This window comes from Lynx rufus, unplaced genomic scaffold, assembly GCF_022079265.1.
Source record: "Lynx rufus isolate CCGP_SWC_20201006 ecotype Redwood Valley unplaced genomic scaffold, mLynRuf1.p SCAF_27, whole genome shotgun sequence".
In the NCBI taxonomy this organism is placed as follows: Eukaryota; Metazoa; Chordata; class Mammalia; order Carnivora; family Felidae; genus Lynx; species Lynx rufus.
The window spans coordinates 15,798,104-15,823,950 of NW_025814842.1; the positions used below are offsets into that span (position 1 = coordinate 15,798,104).

Genomic DNA, 25,847 nt, shown 5'->3' on the forward strand with positions numbered 1-25,847 from the left:
CGGCTCCGCGCGCCGCGGAGCACGTCGGGATCGCCGCGCTGCATGCCGGGAACCTGGCGGACCGGGCCGGAGACCTCAATGCAGCCAGACTTCTGTGCACTTCACGTTGCGGGCCTTGAAACTGTTGAGGGACGCCTGGTGGAAGCGCAAGGCGGCTTTGTGCTGCTGGAAATGTTCTGTTTCATGATCCTGATGTTGGGTGTGGCGCCGTGTGTTCTGTGTCTGAAAATTCAGTGAGTTGTCCACTTTTATGTATGTTGTAATTGAATAAAACGTCTTAAAAAGTGAAAAACCCTCAGCCTCCCTTCTCGTTATCACTCTTCTTGAGAGCTATTTGGCGCGCACGCGCGCGCACACACACATACACACACACACACACACACACACACACACACACACACACAAACTGTAAGGGTGCCTGGGTGGCTCAGTCCCTAAGCGTGGATTTTGGCTCTGGTGATGGTCTCACAGTTCCTGAGTTCGAGCCCTCTTTAGGCTCTCTGCTGCCAGCGCAGAGCCTGCTTGGATCCTCTGACCCCCTCTCCCTCTGCCCCTCCCCTACTAGCGCTCACTCGCACTCTCTCAAAAATAAAAACATAAACATTTTTTTAAAAGCTGTAAGGGTAAGACTCTGACCTTCCAGCCTTTCTAGGAATTTATCTAAAGGGAATTATCAGATGCTTGAAGAAAGGTGGTTTTGTAGTGATATTTTTTTCAGGGAGATAGCCTGAGTATCCATCAATGAGGAATTGATAAATCATGTTTCAGCCACCCAGTATTATATATACGACCATGAGAAATCATGTAGCATATTTGTTACGCTAGAGGAAATGCTTAAGATAGGGTTTTTAATTAAAAGATAGAAAATGATGTGGTGTTACTCTAATAATCTAAAGAAAAATGCACAGGGAAAAAATACCTAAGGGCACGTGAGGTAGAGCCACCTAATGTACTATATTTTATGTCTTCAAAAAAAACAGACATGGAAGGTTCATTATCTTCTAAACTTTGGATATGTCTGAAATAGTTCTTAAAGACTGGAAGGAAATAGCCAAAATATTAACAATAGCAAGTGTCTTTAAATGATATGTCAATTGCAGGGTGGCTGGGTGGCTGTCAGTTAAGTGTCCAACTCTTGATTTCAGCTCAGGTCGTGATCACATGGTCTGTGGGATCAAGCCCCACGTTCAGCATTCAGCTCTGTGCTAACAGTGCAGAGCCTGCTTGGGATTCTCTGTCTGCTCCTCCCCTGCTTTCTCTCTCTCTGTCTCAAAAATAAATAAGCATAAAAAAAAAAAAGATATGTATGGGGCGCCTGGGTGGCTCTCAGTCGGTTAAGTGTCTGACTTTGGCACAGGTCATGATCTTGCTGTTTGTGAGTTCCAGCCCTGCATCAGCTGTGCTGACAGCTCAGAGCCTGGAGTCTGTTTCAGATTCTGTGTCTCCCTCTCTCTCTGCCCATCCCCTGTTCATTCTCTGTCTCTCAAACATTAAAAAAAATTTTTTAATGAGATGTCAATTGCTAATTTTTTCTGCTTTTTTATAGTTGTATCAGTTATCATTTGCTAAATTCATTCTCTTTGCAAGGCACTTACTAAGCACTTTGTTATTCCATTACATTAACAGTTGATGGTGCAAGCTTTGCAGTCAGATGGCCTGTGATTCTGTTTGCCTCCATCACTTTCTTAGAGGCTGTTGGACCTTGGGAGATTACTTAACCTCTCCTAACCCCAGTTCCCTCTTATGTAAATCATAGGTCTGTTTGGTAATCTTTATAAAGTACCTGACACATAGTAAGTGCTCAGCAAATATTAATTACTGTGACAATACAACTATGACACTCTGGGGTAATTCTTTTGTTATTCAAATTTTAATATTGAGGAAACTGAGGCAGGCTTGAAGACATTATGATTTACCCAAGATCAGTCATCTAGGAACTTGTCCACTAGGGATTCAAATTCAGGCCATCTGAACAACTGTAGGAGGTGTATTAAATTGTTAATACTGACTGATGATTGGTTAATAGAATGTGTTATGGCAAAAAAGGAATTGAGTACTGATACCTGCTACAACATGGATGGCCCTCAAAAACATGCCAAGTGAAGAAGCCAGACACAAAAGACCACATTCTATATGATTCCATTTATATGAAATGTCCAGGATGGCAAATCTATACAGACAGGGAGTAGATTAGTGGTTGCTTAGGGATGGGGAGTGACAGCTAATGGACACTGAACTTTCCAATTTTAGTATATGTGCTACCAAAGCAAGCACATGGACACTGAATTTCTTTTGGGGGAAATAAAAATTTCCCAAAACTATGTTGTTATGGTTGTCCATCCCTGTGAATATATCAAAAAACACTGCATATACAATTTTAAATAAGCAAATTGTATGGTATCTGAATTTTGTATTCAATGAAGCTGTCAAAAAATTGTTTTACTGGTATTTGCCTGTGGGGGTTAGTTTGGAAGAGAAATAAGAGGAATTTTTAGCATTTAACTTTACACACTCAGAACTTCAAAAATGTTTTGCAATGCACATGTTATTTTCAAATTATAAAAAATATTATTTTAGGGCACCTGGGTGGCTCAGTAGGTTAAGCATCCGACTTCAGCTCAGGTCATGATCTCACAGTCCGTGAGGTCAAGCCCCGCGTTGGGCTCTGTGCTGACAGCTCAGAGCCTGGAGCTTGCTCCAGATTCTGTGTCTCCTCTCTCTCTGCCCCTCCCCTGCTCATGCTCTGTCTCTCTCTGTCTCAAAAATATATTAAAAAATTAAATTTTTTTTAGATATTATTTTAAAAACAACTAATTTACTTTAAAAAAATCAGCAGGTAAGTAAATGCCACGCTAGACCCAGCTGGTCTGATTTGTATAGAGGGTCCCCTGTAACTTCTTTAAGGCCAGTGGGCCCCACAAAGCAGCACTAACGATGCTTGTTGTGTATTCACTTAGCAAATATGTAGCGATGGCCCATTTAGTGGTGATGATACAAATATGAATAATCCACACCTCCCGCCCTGGCCAGCTGACAGCCTAGTTGGGGAACCAGCTCTGGACATCAACAACTATAATACACAGTGTTTAGACGCGATGAAGCAGAGGAGAGAATGACTAATGAGGTGGAGAGGCGTCTCAAAGCCAGGAGTGTTTGAGCTGGTTGTGGGGAGGAGCACCCAAAGCCAAGGCTTCAGGGATGGGCTCCCACAGAAGAGGGGTCAGTACCTCTGAGGGCCCCATGATAAAATAGCTAAGCTCCAGGTTCTCCAAGGGAAGCCACCCTAAGACTTCGAGGACCATATGGAGTCACTCTGCCTATTCTCTAAGGGCAGCCAAGCAATCAGGAGTGAGGCCCTTTCTCCCAAGGGAAAGCTGCCCAAAAGGACCTTGTGCAACGAAATAATCCAGCCAACAAAGCTGGGCTAGTCAATGACTGAAACTCCTCCCTAGCCTGTCCCCACTCAGGGCCTCCCTGTAGCTCTCCTAACTTGAGACTGCATAAGGAGTCTCATTCTTCGCTACCCAAAGTATAAAAACCTAGAAAATGGCTTTTTTTTTCTTAACAGCTGGCTTTTTAGGAAGGACCATGTACTATATACAAAGGCCCAGAGCATGAGCAAGCCCTGTGTGTCTTCCATGGGGAAATGTCCTGTTGAACACAGAGCTGTTAGGTCTAGAGCTCAGAAGGAAACTGGCAAAAACTTTTGAAGGTGTAAGTAGTTCAGGTTGAAGTCTTTGAGGTTAAGTCACCCAGGGAGAGTCCAGAATAGTAAGACTTACTTGGTGCTTACCAGGTGCCACCGAGTTGATCTCAGCTCTTCACAGGGGTGTGCTAATTAATCCCCTCAAGATTCCATGAGGATGTGTGCATTAGTATGCTCTCATTTACTTCCCTCAGGAATTCTCAGAGTTAAGTACAATGATCAGCCCATTTCACACAGAGGAAAGTGAAGCTCAGAAACGAGTTACAACGTGTCAAAGCCAGGGTGCTCCCTCTTCTCTGGCCAACTCCCAACACCCATGTGCACCGGCACTACCCCAACTTTACCTCTCAGTTTTAGGACCTGCAACAACTGGGATGCCTCCCTGTTCTGCGCTAGATACTTTAGATGCACCAAAGTGGAAAGTGTAGGGGAGAGAGGCCAGGCGAAACTTTCATTCTTCTGAGGCAAATCCCATGCAGTATTCAGTCCTCTGCTGAAATGGCTGTTGTCCATTGTCTGAACAGTCCTGGACCCTCAAGCTGGCAATGAGGATGAACACAGAAGGTTTGCCTATAGTCAAGGCCTTGAAGGAAACACTGACAAAGCCCAGTGAGGTTGTGATCATTTTTAGCATCTCCGGAGCAGGAATTGTAGACCCGTGGTGACTTCTAATCATGGGTTGTATTCCTGGGGACCCACAGGAATAAGGCAGTCATGTGTGGTAGTTATAGATGTGGGCTCTGTGGCCACCCAGACTGAGTTAAATCCAGTACCTACCTTACAGAGTTGTGTTTAGAATAGCATCTGGCAAATGGCAAGCGTGAAAAAAAATGTTATCTATTATCTCCCAAAAATCCAAAGCAAGGAAATAAGATTTTGAATGAAGAAAGCTTTAAGTATATGATGATGTATGGATGTCATCTACTTCCCCTTATTGTGGATATACTGTCCACCTTCTTGGAAAAGTCATGAAGCCTTTCACTACCCACCTTACCTTGGAACAGTTGACATGAGTACAGTTAAAGGCTTCTAGTGAGTAAGAAAATGAGTTACATGGCAGTGCACGATTTGGAGGGTGGGGTGGGAATGAGTGGCCAGCCCCATTCAAGGGCATTTTCCTGGAGTCTCTCCATATGCTAGGCAGAATAATGGTCCCCCAAAGATGCCCCAACCCTAATCCTCTAGAACCTGAAGATATGTTACCACATAAGCCCAAACGAACTTTACAGATGTGATCAAGGTTATAGATCTTACGATGGGAAGACTATCCAGAATCATTTGGATGGGCCCAACCTAAGCACATGGGTCCCGTTAAAGAGGAGAATCTTTCCCAGTTGACAGAGTTAGAGGAAGGTGTAACGATGGAAGAAGAGTCCGAGAGATGCAACTTTCCTGGTTTTGAAGCTGGAGGAAGGGGCCATGAGCCAAGGAATATAGGTTGCCTCTAGAAACCAGAAAAGGCAAGGAAACAGATTCTCCACTAAGCCTCCAGAAAGGACTGAAGCCCTGCCAACACCTTAATTTTAACCCAGGAAGAGCCACGTGAGCCTTCTAACCTATAGAAATATGAGATAATAAATCTGTGGGAGTTGTGTGGGCATTTGTTATAGCAGCAATGAAAAACGATAAACTCCCATACAATTCCTTTATTCTATGCAGACTGTCTTGCTTATTCACTGTCCCCAATCCCAAAAATCCCTCAAACGACTCCTAGATAGATCCAGGTGTCTCGCGGTATCATGTGTGTGCACATGCACACACACACGTGAGCACAGGCAGAGCTCTGGGACCCTCTCTTGTGGCTGCCACTGAACTTGTTGCAGTGATGGCAGCAGAGCAAGGTGCAATTGTCCCCAGGTGCTGAGGCTTGGCCTCCTACCTGACACCATTGCTGCAGATGTCTTAGGCTACTTTAGTTTATTTTCATTCCCTGGCTGCTGGAGTCTGTGGGGCCAGGTGCAGGGACAGTCAGCATGTAAGGCATATTTAAGAGTCTCTTATGTTTTGCCCTCCTCCCTGCTTTTATATTATTTTTCCTCCCCTTTTCCTATGTCCATCTGTTTTGTATCTTAAGTTCCACATATAAGTGAGGTCATATTATATTTGTCTTTCTCTAATTTCACTTAGCATCATACACTCTAGTTCCATCCACACTGTTGCAAATGGCAAGATTTCATTCTTTTTGATTGCCGAGTAATACTCCATATATACTCCATACTCCATATATCTGGTATATATATACCAGAACAAACTGAGGGTCACTGGAGGAGTTGTGGGTGGGGGGATGGGCTAAATGGACAAGGGGCATTAAGGAGGTCACTTGTTGGGATGAGCCCTGGGTGTTATACATAGGGGATGAATCACTGGATTCTACTCCCAAAATCATTATTGCTCTATATGCTAACTTGGACGTAAGTTTCATTAATGAATGAATGAATGAATGAATGAATGAATGAATGAATGAATTTTAATTTTTTTTAACATTTATTTATTTTTGAAAGACAGAGAGAGGTAGAGCATGAGCAGGAGAGGGGGAGAGAGAGAGACAGACGGAATCCGAAGGAGGTTCCAGGCTCTGAGCTCTTTGTTAGCACAGAGCCCGACGTGGGCCTCAAACTCACGAACCACAAGACCATGACCTGAGTTGAAGTCGGATACTCAACCGACTGAGCCACCCGGGAGCCCCTGAATTAATTAATTTATTTATTTATTTATTATTATTTTTTTTAAAATTTTTTTTTTCAACATTTTTATTTATTTTTGGGACACAGAGAGACAAAGCATGAACGGGGGAGGGGCAGAGAGAGAGGGAGACACAGAATCGGAAACAGGCTCCAGGCTCTGAGCCATCAGCCCAGAGCCCGACGCGGGGCTCGAACTCACGGACCGCGAGATCGTGACCTGGCTGAAGTCGGACGCTTAACCGACTGCGCCACCCAGGCGCCCCTATTATTATTTTTTTTAAACATAGGGGCACAGGTGTTCCCTTTGTTGTTGTTTTTTTTTAATTTATTTTTAATGTTTATTTATTTTTGAGACAGAGACCGAGCATGAGTGGGGGAGGGTCAGAGAGAGAGGGAGACACAGAATCTGAAACAGGCTCCAGGCTCTGAGCTGTCAGCACAGAGCCAGATGCGGGGCTCGAACTCACAGACCGTGAGATCTTGACCTGAGCCGAAGTCGGAAGCTCAACCGACTGAGCCACCCAGGTGCCCCTTAATTAATTTTAAAAAATAATGTAACACATAGTTCTCTGCCTTTCTTTTATTTTTTTTAACATTTTTATTTATTTTTGAGACAGAGACAGAGCATAAATGGGGGAGGGACAGAGAGAGAAGGAGACACAGAATCGGAAGCAGGCTCCAGGCTCTGAGCCATCAGCCCAGAGCCCGACGCGGGGCTCGAACTCACGGACCGTGAGATCGTGACCTGAGCCGAAGTCGGATGCTTAACCGACTGAGCCACCCAGGTGCCCCTTAATTAATTTTAAAAAATAATGTAACACATAGTTCTCTGCCTTTCAACCAAGCCAGAGCCTTCACTCTGCACTCTTGGTAGGGAATGTTTTTCTGGAGGCTCCTTGGTGTCAGTGAGCCCCCATTCCTAGCCCAGGCAACCTAAGCCTGAGACCTGGGCTTACATAGTTCTCTGAAACTTATATAGTTCTCTGAAAAGTGCTGGTATTTAGTAAGTACTACATAAGAGAGCTTATGAACAAATATCCTACATATTTTCTATCTTTTATCTAGTGTGATTTACATAGCATAGGGATTAGGAACACAGATGCTAGGGGCAACTGGGTGACTCAGTCAGTTGAGCATCCCACCTTAGCTCAGGTCATGATCTCATGGTTTGTGAGTACAAGCCTTGCATTGGGCTCACTACTGTCAGCGTGGAGCCAGCTTCGGATCCTCTGTCTCCTTCTCTCTCTACCCTTCCCCCACTCACACTCTCTCAAAAATAAATTTTAAAAATTTGGAAAAAAAAAAAAGAACACAGATTCTAGGGTCAGACTGCTGGCCTTAGTTTGGATTCTGTCTGCACCACCTAGTAACTTTATGAGTTGGGGCAAGTCACTTAATCTTCTAAGCATCTAATCCTCTAAATTTCCCTACCTGTAAAATAGCGATAATTGTGTTTACCTTCTAAGAAGATTAAATGTGATGATAAACATGCAGCGGTTTTAAAGCATGTCTGCAAATTGTTTGGACACTCTTCCTTCATGGGCTGGAGACTAATTCCCCCCACCTTGAATATGGCCTGGACTTGTGCCTCATTTGTAATGAATAGAAAGCAGTGGAAGGGGGGCACCTGGGTGGCTCAATAGTCAAGTATCCAACTCCTGATTTCGGCTCAGGTCCTGATCTCACAGTTTGTGAATTGCAGCCCCACATCAGGCTCTGTGCTGACAGTGCGGAGCCTGCTTGGGATTCTCTCTCCCTCTTTCTCTGCTCCCCTGCTCTCAAGCACATGTGCACTTTCTCTCCTTCTCTCTCAAAATAAATTAATTAATAAAAAAAAAGGCAGTGAAAGTGACACTACATGACTTTTGAGGCTGGGGCAGAAAAAGCTATGCAGCTCTCATCTGACTCTCTCTCAGGACGTGGGTTTTAAAGTCCTGAGTCACCCCATAAGAAGTGTAGCTACCTTCACACCATTAGGCTGGAGGCACCACATGGAGAGATCATACAATTATACAAACTGTTGCAGTCCCCAGCCATTTGAATCGTCCCATCCCAGGCATCAGACTTGTGACTGATGAAGAAGTTTTTGAAATGACCCCAGGTCCATACAACTGTATGAGAAACCTTTAGCCAGAACCTCTTAGCTAAGCCCATTCAAACTCCAGAATGATCAAAAGTAATAACTATCACAGTTGTTGTTTTGTAATTTGGGATGTTTTGTTACACAGTGATAGATAACTGATATGCACATAAAGTACCTTGAACATGAAAAGCACTGAATAAATAGTTGTCCTAATTATTATTATTTCAAACTAGCATCATCCTGGCCCGCTAGGCCTTCCTTTATTAATAATGGCAACTACCATTCACTGAGTACTTAGCATAAATCAGGCATTATATGTATATGATTTCTTCTTCACTCAATGTTCAAGGCATGGGTATCATTATTCCCTTTTTACTGAACCTCCAAGAGGGTAAGTACTTACCTGAGGCTACACTCAAGGAGCATTGTGGCTTAGATTCAGCCCTGGCTCCTCTGACTCTCAGAACCTGTCATAAAGTGTACTCCAGAATAGTTAACTGCCACTTGAGTCCTTCTAAAGTGCTGCCAGGAGTGAGTCCACCGCCCAGGCTGGGCCACCAACAGCTGCCTCCACGAAGAGCTAGCGAGATTGGGCTCTTGTCAAGCCTCGCACCATTCTTTCAGGCGGTCTCCCGCATACTCAACACCAGGTATGTATGGTCGATCTTAATTCAGCAAATGAAGAGTACAGCAACCCACAGGCCTCAAGACTACTTGTGCAACTTTTGTATTCACCAAAGGGACTGGAAAAACAATTGATTGTCATTTAAGATTTAGTGGTGTTCCGGGCCACCTGGGTGGCTCACGGTTGAGTGTCACCCTCTTGGTTTCAGCTCAGATCATGATCTCACTATTTCCTCAGTTCAAGCCCCACGTTGGGCTCTGTGCTGGCAGTGCAGAGTCTCCTTGGGATTCTCATTCTCTCTCTCTCTCTCCCTGCCTCTCCCTGTCTCTTTCAAAATAAATAAATTAATTAAAAAAAAAAAAAGATTTAGTTGTGCTCCTATTGGTAAGTTCTTGTTAACTTGATCCCTCAGGTAATTAATTTCTGATGAATCAACATCTTGGCATACCAATGCTATTGCTGTCCTGCACATAACATGAGCTTTGCGGCCAGACCGTTGGGGTTCAATTCCCAGCTCAGCCACCTCCTAGCTGGGTATTGTTGGGAAAGTCACCAATCCCTCCCAGACACAGTATCCTCATCAGTAGAATGGGAGTAATTATAGCATAGGCCACAAGGGCTGGTTGTGAAGATTTAAGGAGATAACCAATATGTAAGGTGTTTAGCAAGTGCCTGGCACACAGAGCTATTAGCTCTCGTTGTTATTTGCTTATTGCCCTATTTATATAGAGAGAACACCTCAGCCTGCCTTTAAATTGTTTCCTTAACATTTTTTACTTTCCTCAGGCAGGAGTCTGTGCTTGGAATTTCCTAAGATGATGCTCAGGAGGCGTGACGAAGTAAGAACCTCTCCCTTTCCTCCTTGTCTCTCTCCTGGGAGTTCAGTTATTGTCAATAATAGCAATGACAACACATGGACTGAATGCTGATTATGTAGCTGTAAGATCCAGTCTTGAACTGTGTATATATCATTAACTCAGATTCTCACAACAAATCATACAAGCTAGATATTTTTACTCATTTATTCATCGTTTTTTTCAATTAACGAATACTTACTGTGTTCCTTCAATGATCTAGGTACTTGGAATACATTAAAGAATAAGACAGATAGAAATCCCTGTTCACATTCTAGTGTGCAGGGACTACTGTAAATAAACAAACAGTAACAAACGTAGCAAGTCAAAGAGTGATTAGTGCTGTGGAGAAAAATAAAGGTGAGAAGGCAGAGAAAGAAGGAGAAGCAAATTTCTCCTTTAAACAAAGCAGTTAAGGGAAGTTCTCTCACTTTGTGAGAGGGTGACAGGTGGGCAGGGACATGAAGAAGGTGAGGAAGTGAGACATGGGGAGACTTGGGGCAACATTCCAGATAAGGGGAACAGCAGGAAGTATGAAGTATAAGGAAGCATAAAGCACAGAGGAACATGCCTGGATGTTTGAAGAACACAGGAAGCCAGTATGGCTGGAGTAGAGAGTGGCCGAGTGACAGGAGAGTCACAGGAGAGGAGGGTAGAGAGGTATAAAGAAGGAGGGAGCAGGGCAGGTCACTGAGTTCTAGGCCACTGGAAAGACACTGGCTTTCACTCAGTGAAATGCAGAGCCCTCGAATAATAGCTTTGAGCCGAGAAATGGCATGATCTAGTTTAAATTATAAAAGGATCTCTCTGCCACTTGTGTTGAGAAGAGATCCTAGAAGAGCAAGGGTGGAAGCAAGGACAAGAATGGGAAGGCAAAATATCATGGTGCATGGTGGCTCAGTCCAGGAAGAAGCAGTGGAGTAGGGAGAAACTATCAGATTCTGGATGTAATTCCAAATAGACCCAACAGGATTATATGGCTGGATTTGGGTAGGAGGAAAAACAGGGGTGAAGGATGACACTAGGGCTTTTGGTCTGAGCAATTGGATGGTGTTGCCATTCAACAAAAGGATGACCACATTTGGAAGGAAGATCAGGGATTCAGTTTTGAACATGTTGACTTTTAGAAGTCTTTTAGGGGCACCTGGGTGGCTCATTTGGTTAAGCGTCCAACTCTTGACTTCGGCTGAGGTCATGGGTTTGATCCCCACGCTTCATGGGTTTGATCCCCACATCAGGCTCTGCACTGGCAGTGTGGAGCCTGATTGGGATTCTCTCTCTCTCCCTCTCTCTCTGCCCCTCCCCCACTCATGTCTGTCTCTCTCTCAAAATAAATAAACTTAAAAAAAAATCAGAAAGGCATTAGGATATAGAAGTTTTCCCTCCACTTAATAAGTGGATAATAATAATAAGTGCTTATCAATATGCTTATTAACGCTTAATTGATTAATCAATGCATAATTAATTATGCTTGTTATAATTAATTAATTATAATTATCAATTAATTACAATAATTAATTAATTACATCCCAGTGGCTGAGCTGGGATTTAAACCAAGACAAGTCTGACTCCACCATCCTTATCTTTTGTGTTAAATATCAGCCACAGGATTTTTGCTTTTGACCAAGATGGAGTCAGTTGGACCTGATTTACCGTCGCACATGAAACAACAACAAAAAAATTAAAAAGACAACATACACGAAACAAAGATTTTCAATGAAGGATGATGATTTCGGAAAGACAGGAAATAAAAGAAGGGAGCCTTATAATCATCCAGGTTACTATTTGGAGAAAGTTCTCTGGACATGATGTGGGGAGGCAGAACTGAGGCAGAGTCTGGCAGACTCCCTGAGTTGAGAAGGCAACGTGGGGAGCCGAGAAAGACAGAGGCCTCTAGAGCTCATAAAACAGAGTAACGGAGAGAAGAGAACTACACAGAGGACTCCGAAGATACACAGAAGGTCCTCCTCAAGTATTCAGTGGGTTACTGAATCAATGCATGCATGTGAGGAAAGTATCTGAATATGGGGAAAGAACAATCCAAAAGGATTAAAGGAAACAATGCTTATTCATGCCAGTCAGACTGGGAAAACTTATAATTCGTTGAGTATTAAGGGAAGTCTTCTCTCATTAGCGGGAGATAATTAGCTCTAGACTGAGCATTGCTACTGACCTGTCTAGCAACTAACAAAAGCAAAACCCAAAAGGATCAAACTGTTTCCAAGTTACCTAACTGCATCCCAGAGCAAAATTCAAAAAGATTTATCAGAATACAAAAATATCCACCACCTAACCAGATAAAGATCCAATGTTTAGCATCTGATCAAAGACCACTAGATGTGTAAAGAAGCAAGAAAATGTGACCGATAATGAACAGATTAATAAATCAGAGAAAGACATTAAAACGTGTATTATAACTGTATTCCATATGCTCAAAAAGCTAAGTTGAGGACTTGAATGTGTTGCAGGATTTTTTTGCCACAAAACCCAGGATGCATTGTCTCACCACTTCAAAGAATGAAGAGGTAGACACAAACTGTGCAGCAGGCAAAAGTTCATCAGAGTTTAAGATGAGAAGGGAAGAATAGTAGAAAATCTCTCTTTACAGAGAGGGGACATTCAAAAGTAAATGCCTGAGGACTATAGTCAAGGGTCCTTGTTTTATAAGGTTCTGGTTGATGTGGGAAACAAAGGCAGAAGGAAATGGCAGCTAAAATTCAATTTCCTTATAACCTGCAGCCTATTGGCAAATACTTAAGGCAGACAGAGGTTTCTCCAGGAACTCCCTGCTATCTTAATGCTAATGCCTTGCTAGAGGAAAAAACAACCTTAGCTTGACAATAGCTAGGCCTCCAGAATCATGAGAGTCTTCTTTAGCATATGAAAATCTCATTGGAGGGGCACCTGGGTGACTCAGTAGGTTAAGCATCAGACTTCAGCTCAGGTCATGATCTGTTGGAGTTCGAACCCTGCATCTGGCTCTGTGCTGACAGCCTGGACCCTGCTTCGATTCTGTGTCTCCCTCTCTTTGCTCTTCTCCCACTCATGCTCTCTCTCCCTCTCAAAAATAAATAAACAGAAAAAAAATCTCATTGGAAACTTCACCTTGAGTTCCCCACCCCACCCCCACCCCCACTAACTCCATAGTAGATAACCAGTCTCTCCTCATGATCCTGGGGCAGCTCTTCCTGCCCATGGGTCCTGTCCCCATACTTTAATAAAATTACCTTTTTGCACCAAAGACATCTTCAAGGATTTTTTCTTGGCTGTTGACTCCATACCCCATGAACCTCACTATCACCCAAAAAAACCTCATCACTGGTCAGCCCTCCCCTGTCCTTTCCCCCTTGTTCCTTCTCAGGTTCTACCCTTATTGGCTTGATAACTCTGGGTCCTGGATTGGCTCGTTTCCATTGCATCAGGGGTGGTCTATAGCCATACTTAGGTCTTTTATCAAATTCCAGAGGGGAAACCTAGGGGGAGTAGGCGGGGTCTGTTACATTCTTAAGAGAAACGTATGCCTGAGGGGGCTTGCTGTGGTCAGACACTCCCAGCATTGTTCCAAAATAGGTGTTTTTCCTCACTCAGGGACCTCAGGCCCTAATCTTTCCCTCTCTGCCTACTGAATCCTATCTTTTCCTATCATAAACAGACATTTCTCCAGAGATGATACAGAAATGGCCAACAAGTAAAGCACCTGGGTGGCTCAGTCGGTTTGTTACAGCAAATACTTGGCGCCCAGGAAGGGGCAAGCGACAGTACTTAGGGAATCAGAAAAGACTGCTGCCTGCCCAGTGAGTCATCTCCAAAGGCTGAGCATCCCACTCAGGTTTTACTGATCTTTTATACATATGTGCTTCTGGGTGGGCGGGACTAGTATAGTCAAGTTTCTGGTTCCTGTCTGCTAGATGATGCAAGAGGCAAGCTAGATTGCAGAAGTCAAAGGCATGCAAAGCGAGTTTCTGGCCTTGGATATCTGGCTGGCCCTTTTTATTTGCATTCACCAGCTTTCCTTTTCAGGTTAAGTGTCCAACTTTGGCTCAGGTAATGTTCTCACGGTTTGTGAGTTCGAGCACCGTGTAGGGATCTGTGCTGACAGCTCAGAGCCTGGAGCCTATCTGGGATACTGTTTCCCCCTCTCTCTGCCTCTCCCCCACTCACGCTCTGTCTCTCTCTTTCAAAAAAATACTAAACATTATTTTTAAGAAAAGCCCAAACCAAACTTCTAGAGTTGAAAACTAAAATATTTGAGGGTTTTTTGTTTTGTTTTGTTTTGTTTTTTTTTGCTGCATCCACCATGAGAAGGAAGATCATTCTCAAGCAGACCTTCAGCATTCCAGAAAACATTGACATCACTCTGAAGGGCTATACTATTAGTTACTGTGAAGGCCCCCAGAGGAAACCTGTCAAAGGACTTCAACTACATCAATGTAGAACTCAGTTTCCTTGGAAAGAAAAAGAAGAGGCTCCGAGTTGACAAATGGTGGGGAAATATAAAGGAAGTGGCTACTGTTCACGCTATCGTAGTCATGTACAAAAAACATGGTCAAGAGTGTTACACTGTGTTTCCATTACAAGATGAAGTCTGTTGTTGAGTTTTTCTAGGGGTGATGGTGGGGTGGTGGGGTCCAGAGCCGACAGCCAAGAAAGAATTCTTGAAGATGTGTTTGGTGCAAAAAGGTGATTTTATTAAAGCACGGGACAGGACCCAGGGGCAAGAAGAGCTGCCCCAAGACCATGAAAAGAAACTGGTTATCTAATAGGGAGTTGGGGGAGGTAAAGTCAAGGTGAAGCTTCCAATGAGATTTTCATATGCTAAAGAAGAGGATACTATTGTCAAGCTAAGGTTGGTTTTCCTTCTGGCAAAGCATTAGCATTAAGATAGCAGGGAGTTCCTGGTGAAACCTCTGCTTGCCTCAAGTATTTGCCAGCAGGCTGCAGGTTATAAGGAAATTTAATTTTATTTGCCATTTCCTTCTGTCTTTGTTTCCCACATCATGTGTATGTTCACTTTCCCATCAATGTTGTTATTCAGGAGAATGGTTCTCTTGTTGAAATATGAAATACATCTGTTTGCTGGGTTCAGATGAGGTCAGGCATTGCCTGTTCAGTATCTCCCCAGAAAGATGAGTTAATTCTTGAAGGAAATGACACTGAACTTACATCAAATTCAGCTGCTTTGTTTCAGCAACCCACAAGAGTTAAAAAAAGGATATCAGAAAATTTCTGGATGGTATCTGTTTCTGAGAAAGAAAAAGTTCAGCAGGCTAATGAATAAGACCTAAGTTAGTTCAGCTACAGAAACCACAAGATGCCAGATTTTTCAGACTTCTTTGTGATATTTTAAAGATGCACTAACAGCTGTGTGTTAAAAAAAGAAAAGGAAAGAAAACTACAAGATTGGAGATACTGAATTGGATGGACAGGAGATTAGATATTATAGATGGAAAGACTGGTGAATTAAGGACATAAAAATAGGCACCATCCAAAATGAAACACAGAAAGAAATAGAATCACCCAAAATAAAAGAGCATCAATGAGTTGTGGGACATGCTTATGTACAAATAATTGGAGTCTCTAAAAAAGAGGAGAAAGAAGAGGGTGGAAAGATCTCTTAATATTAAAAATTATAAATCTACAGACCTAAGATGCTCAACAATCTCCAGCACAAGAAAAATGAAGAAAACTGCACCAAGGTGTATCAAAATCAATGATACAGAAAAAAATCTTAAAAGCAGCTAGAGGGAAGGGCGCCTGGGTGGCTCAGTCGGTTGAGCTTCCCACTTTTGGTTTTGGCTCAGGTCATGATCCCAGAGTTGTGGGATAGAGCCCCATGCAGTGAGCATGGAGCTTGCTTAGGATTCTCTCTCTCTCTCTCTCTCTCTCTCTCTCACCCCCCCAGCCCCTCTCCCTCACTTGCATTCTGTCTCTAAAAATTATATATAAATACATATGTAAATATATATATAATATATTACATATATACATATATGTATATGTATATATGTAATATATATATAAATATATGTGTGTGTGTATATATATAAATATAAATATATATATATATATATATATATATATATATATAAAACAGAGGAAAAAAAAGACATGTTACATACAGAGGTACAAAAATAAGGCTGACAGATTTGTCATCAGAAACAATGCAAATGAGAAGACAGTGGAGAAACATCTTTAAAATACTGGGGGTTGGGGCGCCTGGGTGGCGCAGTCGGTTAAGCGTCTGACTTCAGCCAGGTCACGATCTCGCGGTCCGTGAGTTCGAGCCCCGCGTCGGGCTCTGGGCTGATGGCTCAGAGCCTGGAGCCTGTTTCCCATTCTGTGTCTCCCTCTCTCTCTGGCCCTCCCCCGTTCATGCTCTGTCTCTCTCTCTGTCCCAAAAATAAATAAACGTTGAAAAAAAAAAATTTAAAAAAAAAAAAATAAAATACTGGGGGTAAAAGTCCACTCAGAATTCCATATGTGGGAAAAATATTTCTCAAAACAACAACAGGGTAACATAAAGACATTTGCAGATGTACAAAACCTGAAAGGATTCATCACTGGTACTACAGAAAAATAAAGGAAATGCTTTAGACAAAAGGAAAATGATAGCAGAAATCTGGATCCACACAAAGGAATAAAAAGCACAGGAAATGCTAATTACATAAGTAAATATATAAGATTTTTTTTTACTATTTTTTTTTAATTTTTTTAATGTTTATTTATTTTTGAGAGAGAGAGACAGCATGAGTTTGGGAGGAGCAGAGAGAGAGGGAAACACAGAATCCGAAGCAGGCTCCAGGCTCCAAGCCATCAGCCCAGAGCCCGATGCAGGGCCCGAACCCACAAACCCGTGAGATTGTGACCTGAGGCAAAGTCAGACGCTTAACTGACTGAACCACCCAGGCATCCCTTTTTTACTATTTAAATCTCTATAAACGTAATTGATGGTGGAGCACCTGGATGGCTCAGTTGGTTAAGCATGGGATTTTGACTCAGGTCATGATTTCATGGTACATGGGTTCGAACCCCGTGTCAGGCTCTGGGCTGACAGCTCAGCCCGGAGCCTGTTTCAGATTCTGTGTCTCCCTCTCTCTCTGCTGCTCCCCAACTCGTGCTCTCTCTCTCTCTCAAAAATAAATAAACATTATAAAAAAAATAACCAATGGTTTAAAGAAAAATAACCATGAAGTAGGAATAGGAGGGAACTTTCTAAACCTGAGAAAACGGGATCTATGAAAACCTGACTGTAGTGGATGGAATTATGCCACCACCACCCATCCCCCTGGAAAAATATATTCAAGTCCCAGCCCCCCTAGGACCTGTGAATATGACCTTATTTGGAAATCGGATCTTTGCATTGTACTCAAGTGAAAATGAGGTCATAATGGATTAGGGTGGGCCCTAAATCCAATGACTGGTATTTTTCTAAGAGAAAAGGAGAGGGAGATTTGGATACAAAGACGTAGAAGAAACACTGGAAAGAAGGGCATGTAAAGATGGAGGCAGAGATCAGAATGGTCCAACTACAAGTCAAAGAATGCCAAGGACTGGCCGGAATCACTAGAAGCTGGGAAGAGGCAAAGAAGGCTTCTTCCCTAGAGCCTTCAGAAGGAGCATGGCCACGCTGGCACCTTCATTCCAAACTCTGGACTTCGGAACTGTGAGAGAATAAACTTCTGTTATTTCAAGCCATGACAGTTTGTGGTACTTTCTTATGGCCATGCTAGGAAATGAATATACCTACATCTAACACCATACTTAGTGGTAGAAGATTGGATGCTTTTCTCCTAAGATCAGGAACAAAATGAAGATGTCCACTCTCATCACTTCTACTCAAAATTGTACCGGAGGGGGGCACCCTGGTGGCTCAGTCGGTTAAGCTTCTGACTTTGGCTCAGGTCATGAACTCATGGTTCCTGAGTTAGAGCCCCACATCCAGCTCTGTGCTGATAGCTCAGAGCCTGGAGCCTGCTTTGGATTCTGTGTTTCCCTCTCTGTCTCTGCCCCTCCCTGCTCGTGCTCTGTCTCTCTTGTCTCTGTCTCTCTCAAAAGTAAATAAACATTTAAAAAAATTGTACTGGAGGGACTAGTCAGAGCAATTAGGCAAAAAAAAAAAAAATGTATTCAGTTTGGAAAGGAAGAAGCAAAACTATTTATTAGCAGATGACATGACATTGTATGTAGAAAATCATAAGGAATCCACTAAAAAACTGCTGGATAAACAAATTCGACAGATTTCGAGATACAAGATCAATATATAGAAATCAATTGTATTTCTATATATTAACAGTGAACAGTTGGGAAATGAAATTAAGAAAAACAATTCCATTTATAATACATCAAAAAGAATAAAATAGTTGGGAATGAATTTATTAAAAGTAGTGCAAAACTTGTGCCCTGAAAATTACAAAATATTACTGAAGGAAATTAAATAAGATCTTATTAAATTAGAAACATCCCGTGTTCATGACTGGAAGACTTAATATTGTTAAAATATCAGTACTCTCCAAATTGATCTACAGACTCAATACGTCATTATCAAAATCCCTACTGACCTTTTTTTGCAGAAATTGACAAGTTAATTACAATATTCATATGAGGATACAAGGGACCCAGAATGGCCAAAACAATCTTGAAAAGGAAGAAAAAAGTTCGAAAACTCAGTTTCCAATTTCAACACTTGCCACGGTACTACATTAATCAAGATAGTAGGGTACTGGCATAAAGTAGACATACAGGTCAATGGGGTAGAATGGAGTATCCAGAAATAAAGCCTTACATTTAGGTCAATTGGTTTTTGACCAGAGCGTCGAGATAATTCAAGGGGAGAAAACAATAGTTTTTTTCAACAAATGGTACCAAAAAAACTGCATATTCACATGCAAAATAATAAAATTGGATGCCTAACTCACACCATACAGAAAATTTTAACTGAAAATTAACAAAGTAAATCTTCATGACTGAGTTAGGTAATATTTTCTAAGATATGACACCAAAAGTGCAAGCAACAAAAGAAAAAAATGGATAAATTGAACTTCATCAAGATTAAAAACATTTCTGCTACAAACAATACAAACAAGAAAGTGAAAAGACAATCTAAAGAATAGGAAGAAAATATTTGCAGATCATATATCATACATCTGATAAGGGACTTGTATCATCAAAATTAAAAACTTTTGCTCCAAGAAAAATGCTGTTAAACCAAAGAAAAAACAAGATAGTACCTCACCAAAGAAGATAATACTTGGATGGCAAATAACCACATGAAAAGATGCTCAGCATTAGTCATTAGGGAAATGCAAATTAAAGCATTAATGAAACATACTATGCACCCATAAGAGTGACTAACATTAAAAGACTGACCACTTGAAGTGTTGACAAGGATGTTCAGAACTGAAACTCTCATATACTGCTGGTGGGAAAAGTACATCTGTATGACACTTTTCAAAACTATTTGGTAAGTCCCTAAAAATTAAACATACACCTACCATGTGGTCCAGACATCCCACTCATAGGTATTTATCCAAAGGAAATGAAAGCATATGTGCATAGAAAGACTTGCCATGCGTTTTTTAAAAGTTTTATTTATTTATTTTAAAAGAAAGAGAGACCACACGCTGGGGAAGGGTAGAGAGAGGGAGGGAGGGGATCCCAAGTAGGTTCCTCACTGTCAGTACAGAGCCCTATTCAGAGCTGGAACTCACAAACTTGAGATCATGACCAGAGCTGAAATCAAGAGTCCGGCACTTAACCAACTGAGCCACCCAGGCGCCCCTGTACGTGCATGTTTTATTTGTAATAGCTAAAAATTGGAAGCAACTTAAATGTCCACCAACAGACATCGGATAAACAAACTGGGGCATATCCATACAATGGAATAAAAAGAATTGAGCTATTGATACATGTAATAACATGGATAAATCTCAAAATAATTATGCTGAGTGAGAAAAGCCAGACAAAAACAGATTAGATAGATAGATAGATCGGGAGAATGCTAACTAATATGATTGCAAAAAGCAGATCAGTGGTTTCTCAGTTATGGATGGGGGAGAGGCAAGAGGAAGGGATTATAAAGAGGTATAAGGATCCTTTTGGGTATGATGGATACATTCACTACCTTGATTATGGTTAATTTCATGGGTGTAAGTATATGTCAAAACACATCAAATTGTACACTTTAAATATTTTTGTATTATTGTATATCAGCTACATCTCAATAAAGCTAATATATACACTATATATATGTGTATTATATATAATATATATAACACATACACACACATATATATATATACACACATACCTTTGTGTATATCCAGGTCCATTAGGGTTTTAACGGTGGGATTGTGAGCATTTTTTTTAAAACACTTTTAAACATTTTAACAAGTTTTGTTTTGTTTTGGGAGAGAGAGAGGGCGCAGGTGAGTAAGGGGAAGAGAGAGAGAGAGAGCAGGGCTCACATCAAGTGGGGCTTGAATTTTACCTGAAACAGCCCTGGTGGTCACCCAATTCAGGGCTCAAGCTCACCTGATGTGGGACTTGAACTTATGAACCTGCGAGATCATGAGCTGAGACGAAGTCAGATGTTTAATGACTGAGCCACCCAGGTGCCCAACACCTGGAAATTTTCAAAAATACTCACTTGAACAGCTATTGACATTTTGCAAATCTTGTATCTTACCAACTTCACTACTTTTTATTGTTGGAGCATTTTAAAATAAATCCCAGATAAATCATTTCACCTAACAATTCTTCAGTATGTATCTCTAAAAGATTAGAAGTTTTTTTTTAAGTTTTTATTTATTTATCTTGAGAGACAGAGAGAGTGCAAGTGGGGAGGGGCAGAGAGAGAGGAAGAATCCCAAGCAGGATCCACACTGTCAGCTCAGAGCCCCATGTGGAGTTTGAACTCATGACATGTGTCCTGAGGTTATGTTTTAAAAAGTTCTTAGATTTTAGGGGTGCCGAGGTGGCTCAGTCAGTTAAGCATCGGACTCTTGATTTCAGTTCAGGTCATGATCTCACCATTGTGAGATTGAGCCTGACATCAAGGCCTGCTTGGGATTCTCTCTCTCCCTCTCTCTGCCCCTCCTCCTGCTCATTCTCTCTCTCTCAAAATAGATAAATAAACATAAAAAAAAAAAACACCACACATAACCTCATGTCATTATCTATTGTAGGTATTTTCTAAAGTGAATGTGAATGGATTTTGTAATATATTCTTTTTTTTTTTTTTTTTCAACGTTTATTTATTTTTGGGACAGAGAGAGACAGAGCATGAACGGGGGAGGGGCAGAGAGAGAGGGAGACACAGAATCGGAAACAGGCTCCAGGCTCTGAGCCATGAGCCCAGAGCCTGACGCGGGGCTCGAACTCCCGGACCGCGAGATCGTGACCTGGCTGAAGTCGGACGCTTAACCAACTGCGCCACCCAGGCGCCCCTTTGTAATATATTCTTGCTGAAATTTTTCTTGAGATAATTTTAGATTCATATGCAGTTGTAATAAATGATCAGAAATATCCCTTTACACTCTGCTCAGTTTCCTCTAGTGGTAACATTTTGCAAAACTATAGTATACCACAACTGGGATATTGACATTAATATAATCCAACGATCTTACTCAGATTTCCCTATTTTACTTGTACTCTTTTTATGTGTGTGCCTATATATGTATTAAGTTCTACACAATTTAATCACCTGTGTACGCTCATGTACCCATCACAAAGTTAAGATACTGAAAGTCCCAACACCATAATGATTCCTCATGTTGTCCTTATATAACCACCTCCCCACCATCCCGGACCCCTGGCAACTGCTACTCTGTCCTCCATTTCTAAAATTTCATCATTTCAATAATGTCGTATCAGTAGAATCATACAACGTGTAATCTTTTGGGACTGACTTTTTTTCCCCCTAAGAATAATATCCTGGCAATTCAGCAAAGTCATTGCATGTATCAATAGTTCATTTATTTTTATACCTTGAGTTATATTCCATAGTATATGTTTATACTGTAATATATTTTTAAGGTCATTTTTTACATACAAAAATTATCATCATCATTCTGCTGCTTCCAAAGGGCACTGATAATTTATTTTGCCATGGTTGGGTGGCATGTTCTATAAATGTTAATTAGGTCATGTTACTTGATAATTTTGTTTAGATCACTGATATCTTTCCTGATTTTTCTGATACTGGTTCTGTCAATTATAGAGATAGGGATGTTAACATCTCCCATTATAATTTTGGAGTTATTTATTTATCCTTAATCTTTGCTTCATATAATTTGAAGCTGTGTTTTTAGGAACATACTCATTTAGGATTGTTAATACTTAATGATTAATTGATACTTTTATCATTATATAATGACCCTCTTTATCTCTGGTAATATTTCTTGCCTTAAAGTTTACTTTGTCTTATATGGATACAGCCATTCCAGATTTATTATGATTAGTTCTTAAATGGTATATCTTTTCCATCCCTTTTATGTCTTTATGTCTACATCTTTATGTTTTAAGTGATTTTTTTGGTATGCAGCATACAGTTGGATCTTACTTTTTTAAATGCATTCTGCCTTTTATCTCTGCCTTTAATTGAAGTGTTTAACCCATTTACACTTAATGTAATTATTAATACAGTTGTTTAAGTCTATTATCTTATTTTTTTCTATCTGTATTTGTTTCCTTTATTCTTGACTTCCTTTGGATCAAGAATATTTTAATATTCCATTTTATCTCATCTTTTAGGTTTTTAGATGTATCTTTTTTTGGTGGTTGCTCTAAGGATTACATTATGAACCCTTAACTTACTCCAGTTTGTCCTGAATTGATATTAGTATATCTTTTCATGTATAACATAACCACCTTACAACAGTATAATTCCATTAGTATCCTCTTCCACTTTGCTATAAAACTAACAATACATTTTTAAAGTAATTTTTAAGTAATCTCTACTTAAAAGTAGTGAGTTGGGGATCCAACTCACACCCTGAGATCAAGAGTTGCAGGCTCTACCAACTGAGTGAACCAGGCTCCCCTACTCATTTGTCTTTAAGGAAATTAAGAAGAGTGAATAAAGTCTTCAATACATAGTTGCTCTTTCTGGTGTTTGTTTGTTTGTTTGTTTTCTAAGTAGGCTTCATGCTAAGCATGGAGCCCAATGTGGGGCTATCCTGAGATGAAGACCTGAGCTGAGATCAAGAGTCGGGCACTTAACCCACTGAGCCACCCAGATGCCCCTTCTGGTGCTTTTTATTCCTTCCTGTAGACCCAAGCTTTCATCTTAAGTCATTTTCCTTCAGCATGAAGAACTCCCTTAGCCTTTCTTTTAGTCTGGGTCTTCTGGCAGTGAATTTGTGCGGCTTCATTTATTAAGGCTTGAGAATTTGATCCAATCTCAGTTACCATTTCTGTTGCATTATAGGATCAGGCAACCCTAGCAATTCCCTTGGAATGGACTCACCCGGTCCCCAAACTCTAGCAGCCACACTCTGGAAGTCTGAAGGGAAGCTGAGTCTGCTGGTCATCAAAGAGGCCCCCGAGAATATGGCTCTTGCAACTGATTTCCACCATGACCCAAGGCCCAGTCTTCCTTCTAGTCATGCTCCTACACCAACCTTAGGGTCCCCTAAACAGCCTACTACTTGGGGCAGGAGTGGCTAGACTATTGTATGGACTGAATGTTGTCTCTTGAAAGTCTGAGATAGTCACTCTTCAGATCCCTTGTCTGACCTCTCTATGGACTACAGGTAGCAGATGATGGCCTCCTGGTGGTTAGAGAGGACCTCTCCTTCCTATCCATCTTCTCTGTGCTGATTATAGACTGGCCACTGGCAGGCACATTTCTCTGAACCTCTCTCAGGTTCCCCAAAGTTTTGTTCGGGGATCTCAGCTTTTTCTAAGAGAACTTGGCTGCTCTGCTCTCATGAGTCCTAAGTGCCAAGGACATTTCCTCAATATAAAGGGTCATGCCCACTTTAGTGTCTACCGTCAGGGTCTTAGCTGCAGACTCTTTTGATTCGTCTGGATTTTTTTCTTCACAAGGCTTCATGCTACCTCTTTGTCTTCCTCCTTCTCCTGAGTTCCCTTCCCCAACCCTGCAGGGACCTCCACACAGGACAAGCTTGCTATTTGCTGCAAGCGAACCTGGGGTCACAGTCTCTCTTCTGTCATGTGTGGGCAGCCAGACTGTCTCCTTCTAACTGGTTGCCATGGGGCATGTCCACTAATCCCTAACCCTTTGCAGCTTCAGTCTCTCCATCTATAAACAGGACTGTTGTGAAGGAAGATCGATCGTGTAAAGGCTTTAGCACAGTCTGGCACCAGTTGAGGCGCTATGTTAGGTGTTATAGTTACAGTACTACCTGTGTTATGCATTGTGTTTATAGCCCTGCTCCCAGACGTCTTCCGTGACTCCCTTTCCAGCCTCAATTCATTTGCCAGAGCGTTGGTCCCTGCGTGTTGCCTGATATTCAGGGATGTGAGCTCATGTTTGCAGAGTACTGCTGGCTTTCACACTTGGCCTCCCAGGAAGCTATGTCAGGCCTCAGACCCCAGCAGGTAGATCCCAGGGACTTGCCACAATGCTGTTGCAGTTTAGAGGACCACATGGCTCAGAGCTGGTTTCATGGGCTTCCACATCTCTGTCCACCTGTGGCCTGATGCAGCCCAGTTATGGGACTTCTGTGGGAGAAGACAGGAAATGGCTGGGGGGTCACAGGGATAAAGGGGATGAGGTCTTGCTTCCAAGGAGCTCTCAGTTGGGTAGGGAAGAAGACCCAGAACTCACAACTACAGTGCTCCCAATTTAGGGAAAGACTACTAGATGCATCTATAGGATCCAGTGCGACCACAGAGCTGGATATCTGGGTCATCTGGGAATCTCCCTGACATTGATGACATTGATGATGCTTGGCTAGAATACCAATGAATAAATGGGAAATAGTGAGACAGTGGAGGAAGGGCATTCCAAGCACAAGAAAGAGCATTTAAGAAGGCTTGAAACAGCCTGATACATTCTAGGAACTGCAAGTGATTCCAGTTTGTTGGTTTCTATGATCTACAGGACCAAGACCAAATTGTCTCTCTTGACATTCAAAGCCTTTCGTAATCTTGCCCCAACCTACTTCCCACCGCTCCTGCCCACCCCACTCCTGTCCCTTTGTTATAGCCACTCTGACCGCTTCCTGTTCTGCAAGCAGACTATTCACATTCTGGCCTCCCAGGCTTTGCCCAGGCTACTCCCAATGCAGGGAAAATTCTAATCCTCTTCTTTGGGGAGCTAACTCTCCTCTTCCAAGACCCAACTCAGGGGACATCACCAGAAGCCATTGCAGGGCAGAAGTTGGATGCTGTGCCACCAGCACCTAGAAGCCAGCTTGTTTCTGTTGAATAGTTGATCAGATCAAGGAAATCTTCCCTGAGAACCCCAAGGAGACACCCTTTCCACGCTGCCTTAAATGCTCCCAGAACACCTGTCCAAGCTTTGTCAGGGCTTCTTGAGGCAGGTATCATTTCTTTTTCTTCAGGGTCTAACTCTACCTGGCCCAAACGAGTTGAGGTGCCAGGCACGTGTTTGTTGAATGAATGAATGATCGGGCAGGCCTTTTCACCTTATGTATCCTGTGAGCCTGCTAGGCCTAGCCCACTGTCTCCAACGCCTGGCACAGTTTGTTGCCCTCAGCGCTGTCGCTCGGGCACCACCCTCACTGCCCCTACCCCGCCCTGGGGGCCGCTCTACCCTAAGCCACTCCAGGGAAGACTCCGCCCACAGCCGGTGTTGGAGGGTGGAGGCAACGCCCACCTCGCCAGGCCGCCTGGGATTGGTGCGGCCGCCGCCAGGAGGCGGGCAAGGGCCGGGCAGGCGCTGACGCTCCTTGGGCCAGAAAAACCC

General features: G+C 42.2%; 1 pseudogene; it reads left to right on the plus strand.

Annotated features, from left to right (window-relative positions):
- The first annotated feature begins 14,249 nt into the window (after positions 1–14,249).
- Positions 14,250–15,230, plus strand: LOC124519371 (60S ribosomal protein L9-like; annotated as a pseudogene).
- Positions 15,231–25,847: the final 10,617 nt, after the last annotated feature.